The 13,150-nt window shown below is 39.6% G+C and overlaps 1 protein-coding gene across 15 annotated transcripts in view; it reads right to left on the reverse strand.

Annotated features, from left to right (window-relative positions):
- Nucleotides 1-13,150, reverse strand: part of CHRM3 (cholinergic receptor muscarinic 3) — a 457,925-nt gene that overhangs the window by 95,664 nt on the left and 349,111 nt on the right. Inside the window, exon 1 of one of the 15 annotated variants that reach the window (XM_070568173.1) lies at nucleotides 7,172-7,311. The exons of the other annotated variants lie outside the window; for them this stretch is intronic. The gene's annotated coding sequence lies outside the window, so the exon portion shown is untranslated. Of the gene's footprint in view, nucleotides 1-7,171; nucleotides 7,312-13,150 lie in introns of those variants that run through there. 15 annotated transcript variants of the gene reach the window in all.

The raw sequence follows: 13,150 nt of genomic DNA on the forward strand, positions 1-13,150 counted from the left end.
TCTAATGGGAGTCTGACATTGCACTAATTAATGTGAGGAACACAGAGATGACAAGGATGTGTCCCTTCTCTTGCGAGTTTTCTAGCGAGAACAAGGGAGCAGCAACGACCCGGCCCCATGGGAACCTGCCATCTGCTCCATTAGAAATTTACTCAGCTATTTAGAGGTCATCCGCCTTTAAAGAGAAGCGAAAACAAAGGAGATTGGTGATCTTAACCTACAAATCTTAGAATAAATGACCATAATTCTATTTCCCTCTATTCTCTTCTCCACCTCCTCACCTATCTCCAGCCCTATTAAAAAATTCCTCAGTATTCTAATATACTATTCTTTCATTCCTACACCTATCATTAGTGTTGAAAAAAATTAACTACCTGGTGTGAAGAAGACGTAAAAATCTATTTTAACAAGACTGGCAATAAGCAGTTTTCTTAAGGCAACTCTTAGGGTGCATAATGAGTCGTCTGTGTATTGCAGACACCTGTTTACAGTGTAAGCTTCCAACATGCTCTCATTTGACTCTGTCGCTAATAATTCATGGGATCATTGAAAGTTGCAAGGTGGTGAATGGTTTTCCATATTTTACAGAGCCCTTACCTTCTCCCTGAGACAGGGCTGTATCAAGTGGTTAAAGTTTGATGTTGTGCAGAGTGACATTTTCGCCTGAAAACAACAGATTCCACATTGCAATGACAGCATGTCAAGGCAGAAAACGCAAAGTCAATGGAAGCCCAATTTGACTGCTTCTCCTAATGTCTACATGTGGAACTGTGTCACAAAAAGTGACAATGGTGGCAAAGTGTCATCTGTGGGCCCAGGCACTTTGGAGAAGAGGAAGATAACAATAGAACCAGAGGGTTATCTGAAAGGGTGGGTTGAGGGAGTCTGTGAAGAGCCCACCTGGTTCCTCTGAGTCTGGACACAGGGAGGGAAAGGAGGACACTCTACTCTGCTTGTGAGAAGTGCTGATCTCTCAACTGTGGGCCCATCGCTTGATGGCATTTATGATGTTTTGGTCCTTTTCCTGACTAACTTCATGAACATATTATCAGTACCAGCTGCCCCTTTCCCACTTGCTCACTTTTAAGCTCATTCCATTCAGCTTCCACCCTTCCCCATCACTTAAATGGCATGAAGTCTACCAATGACCTCTCAAGTTTCAAGTCCAATGGCCTCCTGAAAGATCTTCTACTAGACTTTACTCCAGTCTTTGAAACAGTTTTGTCTTTTAACATCCCGTCTTCCTTTGGCATCTCATTATCCCGCTTCTTTTCAACACATCTGGTCTTCTCTTCTGTGTTTCCTTTAATGGTTTGACCCCTCCCCCTGTCTGTTAAACACAGCCACTTCCTTGAAGGCTAGTCTCTGCTTTCCTCCAGCTATGGTCTCATTTTTAGATACTCATCCACTCCAACAACTTCAAAAAACATTTCACTGAAAATATCTCCAGAATACACATATCAAAATCTGAGGTTTTTATTGCCAAGGATCAAATAATAAATCTCCCACTATCTGCCCGGCATTTGCATATGATTGACAATCTCTCCATTCTTGCATCTAACTCTGAACACTAGCCATCATCCCAGGCTGAGTGCCGGGCTTATTTGTACCATGAAGACTTCAACGACTTCTAAGCCTAGAACCGCCTCTCTCCCTCCACTGAAGTTGAGATTCACACAATAATACTTGCTTTTTGGTATTTCACAGAGCTATTTCTCTCCCCAAGACAGTGTACCATTGAGCAATTTGATGCTGTGCAGAGTGAGATTTCTGCCTTGCATCACTCACTCATTTAACAAATATTTATGGAGTGTCCCCTGTGTGCCAGGTACTGTTCTATGTGCTAGGAATAGAGGAGTCAACAGAAAAGGGTTTGCCATCAAGAAGCTTATATTCTGGAATGGAAGGGGGATCCAGTCAATAAAAAAAAAAAATATATATATATATATATATATGGTGCCTATTACCACCTGAGATAGATAGATCAATCTGTCAAAGTAATAAACATCATGATAGATGATAGATATCTATCTATCTCAGGTGGTAATAAGCAACATGAAGAAAAATAAATAAAAATAAAGGGGAAGGAAATGATGTGTTTGTAGAGGAGGGCTATTTACTTAGGGTTGTCAAAGGAGCCTTCCTGATAGACTGATAATGAGCAGAAATCTAAAGGAAGAGAGAACAAGTCATGAGGACAACTGCAGGAATCCCAGGTGCCCAGAAAAGAGCATACTTGTTGTGTATGGGATACAGTGATGAAGCCAGTATGGGCCAGGCAGAGAGAGAAGGGGATGGTGGTAGGAGATGATATTGGAGAAGCAGCAGGAACAGATTACAGAGGGTCTCAGGTCCCAGCAAAGACTTTAGACTTTACTCTGGATGAGAGGAGAAGATATTATAAAGTTTTGAGTAAGAGAGTTTGAGTATCATGACCGGGCTTACATTCTGTAAGAGTCTTTCTGGCTGCCATGTTGTAAATAGGCTGCAAGGACTTGTGTGTTCAAAGATGGAAGCAGGGATTGCAGTGAGGAGATGATTAAAATAATTCAGATGAGAGCTGATGGTGAATTGGACTGGGAAGTAGGTGTGGGGCTCGTGGAAGTGGTCAGATATTATATGATTTTTAAAAAGATAGAGCTAACAGCAGCAGGAGAGAAAGAAAGAAACAAAGATGATCCCAAAGTTTTAGAGCAACTGGAAAAAGAGGTGTCAAAATACAGAAGGAGTAGGCCTGGGGCTATGGGAATGCGGAATTCGGTTTTGGACTTTTTAAGTTTGAGGTGTGCATTAGGCATAGAGGTAAAGAATCAAGGAGGGAATTTGTTACATCTGCCCCAGTTGCCTCACTGTGAGATGACCCCTGCACTGAAAATAAAGCTTTTAAAATGCTGTATCGCAAATGGAAAGAGACCCCACAGGGGAAGGAATGAGGCATACCACACAAACTGCTACTGCTTTTTTGCACGCTACACACTGAAAACAGTCATCCATTACATAAAGTGGTTTCCATTATATAATTGAATTAATACTTCAAATAGGCCTAGCCATTTTCATATTGTTAAACCAATATTTTGGAAGAACTCAGACCTTTCGTCTTACTCATTGAAAAAACTATGAATGTAGTGTAAGGTGAAATATTCATACAGTTGACGAATTCACTTATTTTGTTTATAAACAATAGTGGATGAAATATACTGTTGCATGACTTGTGGATACCAAGACGGGACAATGGGAGCACGCCTTTCAACAATCGGGAGAAAGTCCCTGAAAGGTGGATCAGCTACATGGTCTAACCATGGACATCTGCCAGTCCCACCCACGAATCAGTTGTGTGGGCGCTAATTTCACCAAAATGTACATGGAGCCTACACAACTGATTTCCAATTTCCCTTCATTATTTATGAAATAATTGGAAAGTTACACTGAAAGTCTGCCTATCTGAAAGGGCCTCTTGTGATGTACGTTCGTTTTGAGACCTCTCTCCCTTAAAAAGTGTGTGACTTTTCTCTCCCCTGTGACATACAGGCAAGTCACTGATTTCCACTTTTCTTTTTTCTCTGTGACTGCCTTCCTTCTCACTTTATCTAATTCTGTCCATTTTCTTTTTTCAACTCTACAGGAAAAGACAGAGTACAGAGGAAGGAGGAAAACATCAAAACTCCAGTACTTATATGTAAGCTCAATCTTGGATGCTCTTTACGGAAGATGAGGTTCTATCCAAGTGCAAATTTAATACATATTTGTTCAAAGTGGTAATGTTAACAAATGTCTTAAACTATGAGAGCAATAGAACTTTCAAAATTTTGCATTTCTTCGATGAACTTAAAAATATGCTCAGCCAGAAGACTCCAAGAAATGTCTCTTTTGTGTTCCCCCTGCCAGAATGTAAATGTCACTGAGCACAATCAACGTAAAAATATCAGCATATACTCCCCTTACACCTTATCATGTGGAGATGATAGTTTATTTATACTCAGCTCAGACTAATATGAACTGGTCAGATCTAATGTGCTGCCAGATAAGTAAATAAAAATTTTCAGTTCTTTCAAAATGTGATCCTTCTAAATCTAAAAAAAAAACCCCGTTCATGAAAATGCAAGGATGGTCAACTTTCTATAAAAACCATGAATCTTTTCAGCATTTTCCCAGTTTCTGAAGGTACAGGAAATCCACTCAGGCAATACATTATCACAGGTTAATAAAGCACTTTATAGGAAGGGGGAAACAAATGAAGACATTAAGAGGAAGGCCTTCATCTTATTCTCCTGCCTGACTCCAACCAGCATGTATTTGGACAATCAACAAGGACTGAAAGACAGCCAACTCAGACAGCATGGAGGCGATCTGTTTCACACAAGATTGATCAGAAAAAGCCCCTGACACACGGATGTGCTAACTCACAGCATAAGGGTTGACAGGACCAGTAGTTGTCCAAGTCACTCCTGATGCAATTAAACTCCAATGGTGAAAAACATTTAAAGTCACTTTAGTCAAAGGTATATATCCTTTTGGAGGATCTTGAGAAAAATTACTTTTAAGGATCATCAATAAAAAATTTCCATTAAATCCATCTACTTCAGTAAAATTACTCTTAAAGATCATCAATAAAAATATCCATTATCTGCCACCTACATTTTATGCCAGCTCATTTTCAAAATGCTACTCAGCAAATCAGTCAAAGGACTTTGGATAAGTTAATACCAGAGAAGCTAATATTTTCAAAATTTTGGTTTTAAAAAATGTGGTTGCCGCAGCAAATACACTTTGTTTTTCACATAAACAGTGCAAAGTAATTATTAAAGACAATTTTACCCTCTTAAAAATAATCAGTACAATATTGCAAAGACTTTGAACATCAACAGTTAGTCCACACTGTGAGTTAATTAATGGATTAATAATCTGGTCTTGTGTGTGGACAATAAAAGCAACTTTGGAAATTATCCAATATCAGGTAGTTACAGAGATGTGATAAATTAAATGCTGTTATCTGGCCAACATAATGGCTATTCTTCTGTTTAAAAGACCTACTAAGTTTATTGATATGATCAGAAGCATCTTGAAATTATAGAATGAAAGAGGAAAATGATGGAATAAAGAGACAGCAATGTAATATTAACTACTTGCTTAATATTAGAAATGGCTTAATAGCTTATAAAACTTGCAAATTAATCAACAGAAACACTACTGCTTGTTCAGAGGGTGATAATTAAAACCACAGAAGTAGAGCTGAAACAAACCTCTGAAATCGAATTCATATAGCCCAACTCCCACATTTACTGTGGAAAATAAAAACAGAGAGATTATGTACCAAGTGCCCCATTGACACTAATTAAAACAGAACACAGACTGTATATGGCAGATGCTTGATAACCATTCCTCTTGCTCTGATATCTGAAATCTTGTATGTTCTTGAGGCATCCTTTTGAGTTATATGATCGCTGCACAATAAATCAAATGCAAATTACAGGTCAGCCCAAGGGAAAAGATAAAAAAGGAACAAGCTAATAAGTGGGAAGAGACCAAACTCAAGTTTGTTCTAAGGTGTCTGCTATACTTCTGAGGTTTTCCTCTACTTGAGTACACGCCATCATTACAGCCAATAGTTACCATGTCATTTATTTCACTGTGTGCTCTGTATTGTCTCCAGTCAGAAATGTTAGAGCTAATAGCTGGTATGTCATTTATTTTACTGTAATCTCTATATTTTCCATTCAGATATATTTGCTGTACAGAAAATAAAAATTTTCTGGCCTAAACAGCTGAGCAGCAGGTAATCTGAAGAAAAAGTACATGTTTCATTTCCTCCAAGTTGCACATTTGCTCACTTCTAACACAGAAGGGTGTGATAAAGTGAGAATCCCCTGAAAAAAAAAAAAAGCTGAGGAGATATGCTAATTTCCCTCCAGTTAGGGTACTCTGCCTAATCCTGGCAGATGAAATGTCTTCATGCTTAACAGCTCAAAGATAAGAGCATCTACAGCAGCTTTCACGCCATGACTCCTAATCGAGTATGTTTAATTCTTCTGCCTGAGCAGTTAAGTAAAATTTTCGGTGTTTTTAGGAGTCACATGGCTTCAGATTTATGGTCTTATTGTTTACCATCAGTTTTCAAGAAGTCCCTAACGTGGGCACGCTTCCCCTCATTCTTCTCTGGAATTATGATAATTTGGTGGAGAACCTGTGAGGTGATTCTCATCAAAGGGAAGCCCACTGGTCTTGCTAGTGCCCCCTTGATGACTCTGTCTCAGTGAAAAACGATGGGGTCATAGTGATTTCATCACACTTCCAGGGGAAGACCAAATCTTAATCTCTTGAGACAAAAGATAAAACCATATTAAAACAAACAACTCTGAAGCAATCCCTAGAGAATTAAGATACCAGTGTTATAATATCTTTTAGGACGGCTACTCATTTTAAAAGGCCAAACAAAAAGATAGCAGTGTTTTACGAAAGCTCAATAATTCATATTCTAATATTGGGAAGATATCCAAGTGTGTGACAAACAATGAAAAGCGAGTAAAGCACATTTGTAGAGTTTCTTGAAAAATAACTGTGAGGCAAGTCAGCGTCTTTCTCTAGCCAGCTAGAGCGGCCAGCAAGTTCAGGATTTGGCTTCCTATTGACACCTATACCAGAAAAGATAATCATTTTCTATTTTATGGTATCTGCAACTAAGCCATTCACAAGCTACAGGCTGAGTCTTGCTGTAAAATGCACATCATAGCTGTGTCATTCAAGCATGTCATAATTTACTGAAGACACTAGCAACACTGTACTTTGGTGAACAAACCTCAAGTCCAGGGTCCAAGGCTTAGGTTTGAAACTTGATTCTGTGGTCCACTATTTGAATGCCCTTGGAAAGAACCAGTTATCTTCTCTGAACCCTGACCTTTACCATCTTTAAAATCCATTCAAGTTCTAACATCCTGTAGCTGTATACAAACACATTATTTTAACAAATCGCTATTATGTGAGAAGGCAATAAGGAATTTAGAAGCCATTGTATATACAGTTTGTTGAACATAAGGAGAATTTTATAAAATGATCTCATTCATTTGTGAACATTAAAATACATGTTAATATTGCAAGTTTCTCAGTGTTTGTTTTCACTAGGTCCTCCATGAGAGCAACAAAGTGGCTTTTGTCTCTGTTTATTCCAAGGCCTTACCTGGAGTCCTGTGTATAGGTATTTCTTTAGCCGATGTCTGAACATTAATTCTGCATCTCAGAAGCTTTTTGATGAACAGACTGAAAGCTCTCAGTGGGCAGGGACTTCCGTCTTGTTCATCGTTGTTTCCCTGGAGTCTGCTACAATGCCAGGCATAGGTACTCAGTAATATATAAACAACCACACACATAGCTAGCAGAGCTTTTTCTCCTCCACGATCGTGACAGTGAAAATCAGGGTGGAAAAAAGGGTACAGGAAAAAATAGGATTTTTTTTCTTATTAGCCTTGCTTTGCCAGTGGCCAGGTTGCTCAGAGGAAGAGAGATGCTGGAAGACAGCCAGAGCTGTGGACAGTGGTGACAGTGAGATGCAGGGAAGGGAAGTGAGAAAGCCTCGGCTGTGTCTTGACCTGCCCAAGTGCCTCTCCTTCTCACTGGACACTTCCTCTTCTTCTTCTTGTTTTAACCAGTATTCTGAGTAGGATTTATAAGAGTAAATACATATATTTATCGACATATACACACATTATTGCAGGCCTTCTTGTACCTGCCCACGCTCCCAGTGTGTATCTGGTATTCCCATGTCACCATCACTCTCTGATCTTTGCAGGGGAATCCACAGGCTTTTAATCCTGTCTCTTTACCCAACTCTGTGAGAACCTGTTTCCTCTTTCCCGCACCATCTTAGTGTCTGTGCCTAATGAAATACCTTTTCTTCCCTCAAGCTCTCAGAACTGTCAGAGATTATACTGGGCCTTCTGTTTGGTTTGCAATCTCTCAGGGCAAAGCACGTCTTAGGATGGCCAGCAAAACGTATCATGACCTCAACACCAAAAACAAAAATTGATTAGAAAAACTGAAATGCCAAAAGTTGCATTTCTCTGGCTGCTTGAGAACAGAGACACGCAGATGGGTTCACTTTTCTCAATTCTCCTTGATCAGCAGTTCTTGAAAGATATTGCTGAAATTGTTCAATGCACCCCTTTTAAAGAAATTTTATTGATCTTGACAAGTGGTAAGATGTGCTATTTTTTCCTTTGGAAGAGGTACCTACAGATATTTTCTTATTTTTTTTTGTGGAATTTTACTAGTAAAAAACAAAACAAAATAGCTTATGGGTGAATAATTTCATTGTACACTTTCTTGTTAACAGTTCTTTTCACAAAGTACACCTTTAGCATAGTACACAGTAAATGAGGCTTTACCTTCCAACTGACTGTGATGTCAATAAAGCTGTATTTCAAGGCATGAGCCCAGTCTTGGCTCTGTTGTGTTTGTGCTCTAGGAGGCTAATGTAACTTAGGAACTAATATTCTGTGCAAGAGGTCAGAGAACTTATTTTATACTTTTAGCTCTGCTCCTAACAGTTTTGTGTTTGCCTCTGTTTAGGTTTGCACAATTGCCAGGCTAGAGAAAAGAGATTTATCTTAAGTAATCCTCGAAAGGATAAAATGGAACCAACTAGATATTCATTCAGTGTGGTTGGGAAGGTGGTATTCTGGTTAATGACTGTAAAAATATACACCCTATTTCTTGTCAATTACATACTGTGCATAGACTGGCTAATTTTCACCAAATCAGTTTTATCTTCCTCCTGAGCATACAGGTAGAAGACCTCGTCCAGACTCCTTTGTATTTTGTCTGAGTGCTACCAGTGGACATGAGCAGAAGTAATGCGCACCACTTCCGGCCTGGCCCATAGCACCCTCCAATGACCAACTGTATGTGCCCTTTTCCTCTCCCAAATGACTGCAATGGAGAGACCCTTAGGGTGATCATGGGAGCTGTATTTGAATGTGACAGAGCTGGAGGATGGAATGATCCTCAAATTATTGCTCAGAGAAGAGATGCCTGACCAGGAAAACCCAAAGTAAGCTCTTGCATAAGTGAAATGAAATATAAGCCAACAGTGTTTTAATCCACTGAGTTTTTGGAGTTTACCAACTACATCAGCTAGAATTTCCATAATTAATACATATTCAATATACTTTCAAAGAATTAAAATAGGATAAAATATACTTTATAATCGAACGAAATTTCATCTTTCTTTGGTGATTTAACACGTACTGCAGTCTTTCACGTGGGGTCATCCAAATAAAAAATGTAAGAAAAGTCTAGTTGCTGGAGCTTAGTGGTTGTCTGATTTCCCAATATTAAAATATTTGCCCTATTTGGGATTCGGGGTAGGAAAAACCACTTAGCAATTTAATCTCAGGCTTATAGTCAAAATAACAACTATTCATATTAATGATGTACTTTAAATATATATACATATGTAACACATATTTATTTATGTTATACTTACATGTTTGAATATTTAAAATATTTTATGTGTAAAAATCTTTTTACATATATTGGCATGTTTAATCCTCCAATTACTCTTTGAGATACACAACACTAACTTTACATGTTAGAAAATTATGGGTAAGGTATGTTGCCATTTACTTAAGATCAGACAACTTGCAAATAAGAGAGCTGTAGGGGAACTCCGCTGTGCTGATTATCACGTTCATTTCTCATTAAAAGAGCAGCTGAAGCGAGTTGTTGCCACACCCTCTCAGCCCAGGCAGCTGGCTCACACTGCAGTCTGGGTCTGTCTATTTCATTCCACCAAATTCTCCTAAGGTCACAGAGACCTCTGAATTGCCAAGTCTAATGACTCTTTTTCTCTTTTTATTTCATTTCTGTCAGGAATCTGGGTTATTGATCATTCTTTCCCCTGGAGACTCTTGTTTCGGCTTCTCAGACTTGATTCTCTCTTGGCTTGCTTTCTTCCTTTCTTTCAGGCTTCTGCACAGCTTCTGCTGCACCCATGCCCCGTGGACCTCTCACTCCGCATGTGGGTGGCTTTCCTCAATGGCCAGAATTCTCTGCTTTTACCAGCCATCTTGAGGCGGGACTCTGTTTCCTCAAATTACAGGTCCTCTGAGTTCCAGACATGGCTCTTCAGCTGCTTGGTGGATACTATGACTTGATGACCCTGGCACTTTGGACTCTAGACATCCAAAACCGAACTCACCATCTCCCACTCTCGCCCCGCCCCGGTCTTCCTGCATTCTCTATGTGAGTTGGTATCATTCATAGTTACAAACATATTCCTATTTACAAATGCTAATCCCTTAGATTTGAATCTTCTCCTCATGTTCCCTCCTGGTTTGTTGCAATCACCCCCTAATTAGTCTTTCCTCCTTCTGTCTGGCCCCACTGTCAACCACCTCTACATTCAAGCCAGAGTGGTCTTTCTGAAAAATAAATCTGACTGAATCTGCTTGCATAATGTCCTTTAATGGTTCCCTATAACTTCTAACTCCCTGGTTTAGCTACAAGATTTTCCACAGCCTGGCGCATTGCTCTCCAAACTCCTCTCCTGCACTCTCTTCCCTCAGTTCTTACCCTGCCTTCCATTGTGCTAAATGATTCTCAAAAGCTGCTCGACACTGGTGTTGTCTCTTTTGCCTAAGAATAGGATTTATCTCATAGGAATGTTATGAGGACGAAATGAGCTTATATATGTAAAGTTCTCAGAATGGTACTTGACACACAGTACTTTAGAAGACTTGGTAATAATTATGATTTGCTTTTGCCTTACATAGCCTAGCACAGTGGACAGAAAATATTAATATAATGAATTATGCACGACAACGGGGGGCAGGGAATGCTCTTAGGGTGTGTTTTAGAAATGAAATTAAATCAGACTCCATCATGACTAAAGCAATATCCAGTCCTCCTGAAATTAAATGGACATCAGAGGAACCACAGGCTAATGCTATTGTTGAGGAAACAGAAGAAGATGGATTAAAAGTGCCCTGATGAACCCTTCAACGTACAGCACACTCGAGCAAGCAACCCGAGATAATATGTTTAAAATATTAGATTGGTTGATATCACGAAAGCCCTCGGACCTACTTCCTAAGATCACTTATGCCCACGTGTACACACACACACACACACACACAGAGACAACAGGATTTTTTTAAACATAATTTTACCCAAAGAAAATATTTCCACTCCCTTGTATAGAAAAGGCTCCTAAATGCCAAAGCAGGAAGGATCCACAAGCTGAACCTTCTCACAAAGATTAAATAAAAGCCACAGCCCATTGGTGACAGCTCCTTCCACAGTCAGTTTTGAATTTATTTTTTCATGGAGAAACTAACCCTTGTCAATCCCAGATGATACATGTGGGATCAGGAGAAATCATGATTCGAGGCAAAAATGAGCGGAGAAATCCACAAAATATCAATAGAGATAAATTAGGTAGACATAAAAATAAAAGAGAAAGAGAAAGAAATGTCACACTGAAAGAAGAGAAAAGAGTAGGACAAACATGGAGAGGAAGCTGAAAGAGCACAGGGAAGTCAACGAGGTGGGAAGAGAAGAAAACAAGCTATCTCTGTGGTCTCCATGCAGGCGGACAGAAATCCAGGGGCTTACGTGATTTATTTTTCTATTTTTAAACCCTCAAATGCTCATCTCAACTAAATTCCCAAATGCACTTAAAATAATACAGCCTTCATAACTCAGAATTTAACTTCCAGAAGTCCATAACTAGGTTTTATAATGTTTCCCATCTCATAATTTCACCTGATCTATATAAATGAAATACTCCTAGATTAAGTCCCAAGGGGGTTCATTTATAATCGTGGGCCAAGAGGAGGCTCGCCTAGCACTGCGCGGCTTTATAGGGGAGTAATCACACTGCAGAGATTGGCAGGCTTCCCTCTGCCTCCCTCGTTCTATTTATACTGAGACCCTCGAATCCTGCGGAAGGAGCTGCAAGCCTCGCCGGGAGGTTGCAAAGCTGGCACATGGGGAGGAGAGATATTGCCAAGTCAGCAAACTGACAGATGGCAAATTGGAAAGAGAGCAAGAGAACCGAGGAGACAATGGAAATGCTACACAACTGTAAGATACAATGCTGTTTGGTTTTAATTAACAATTTGGTATGAAACTCTAGCAAGCAGTAAAAGAGGAAAAAGATTAAACTAAAATCACTGGAAAATAGAGCTGGAAGAGACATTAGAAATAACTTAGTTCCCCCCCAACCCCAAATATTTATCAAGGGAGGAGAAAGATTTAGAGAGGCACAAATGACTTGTGCAAGGCGAGGCTGCTAATAAATTAATTCAGTCCCTAAAAATATAAACAAAAAAGAACAAACAAATCCATAAATCAAGACTGATTAGTAAGTGATCACTGTAAATATAAAGAAAGGCAAAACTGTCCACTTATCCTTCTGATAAGTGACAGGAAGTGACGGTTAAATTACCCTTTTTGAAGGAATAAGGACAGAAATGGAGCCACAATCAGAGACATCACCTTTCTGAAACTATAAGTGAGTCTCCTTTAAGGACGGGACTTTATATGGTCATTGCAAGTGTTTATAATCAGAGAAGGAAAAGTTGGACAAAAAAGGCCAAAATGAATAGGACCTGGCATCCCCTGTAATTGTGGCTCTAAGGAGAGGAATTACAGGATTGCGTGTGGGTAATGTCCAAGTCATTTCTGAATCAAATCCAAATCCCCTAGCTGCTATCAGGAAAACACTGTATGCAAACCAGTGGGTCCACAACCGTCCACCACACAGCATGGGAAGCACGCTCCTGGGTGCTGTCCTGCGAGAATCCTCTAATGTGGCTGGAGAAGGGCCAGCAAAAGGCAGTGGAAAGGCTCCAGGTCTGGAAGGGGCTGTTAAATTTGTATAAATTCTTGTTTGCCAAGATGAATGTGGAAGAGGGAGCTGATGGAAGTCTACACAATCAAAAGGGCAAGAGTAGAGTAAACGTGGAACTTTTACAGCCAGATGCTGTGACAACCCGGAGTAGGGGAGAGGGTGGTGGAGGCGAGGCCTTGGAGATTTCAGAAATAAATTTAGGATAAAGAAAAGCATCATTTAGTCAGTATTTAGTAAACTTTTGTCACTCATTACTTCGAGAATTGTTAAAGGCTGAGAATATATAGAACTCCAAAAGATGGTTTG

This window comes from Equus przewalskii, chromosome 1 (assembly GCF_037783145.1).
Source record: "Equus przewalskii isolate Varuska chromosome 1, EquPr2, whole genome shotgun sequence".
In the NCBI taxonomy this organism is placed as follows: Eukaryota; Metazoa; Chordata; class Mammalia; order Perissodactyla; family Equidae; genus Equus; species Equus przewalskii.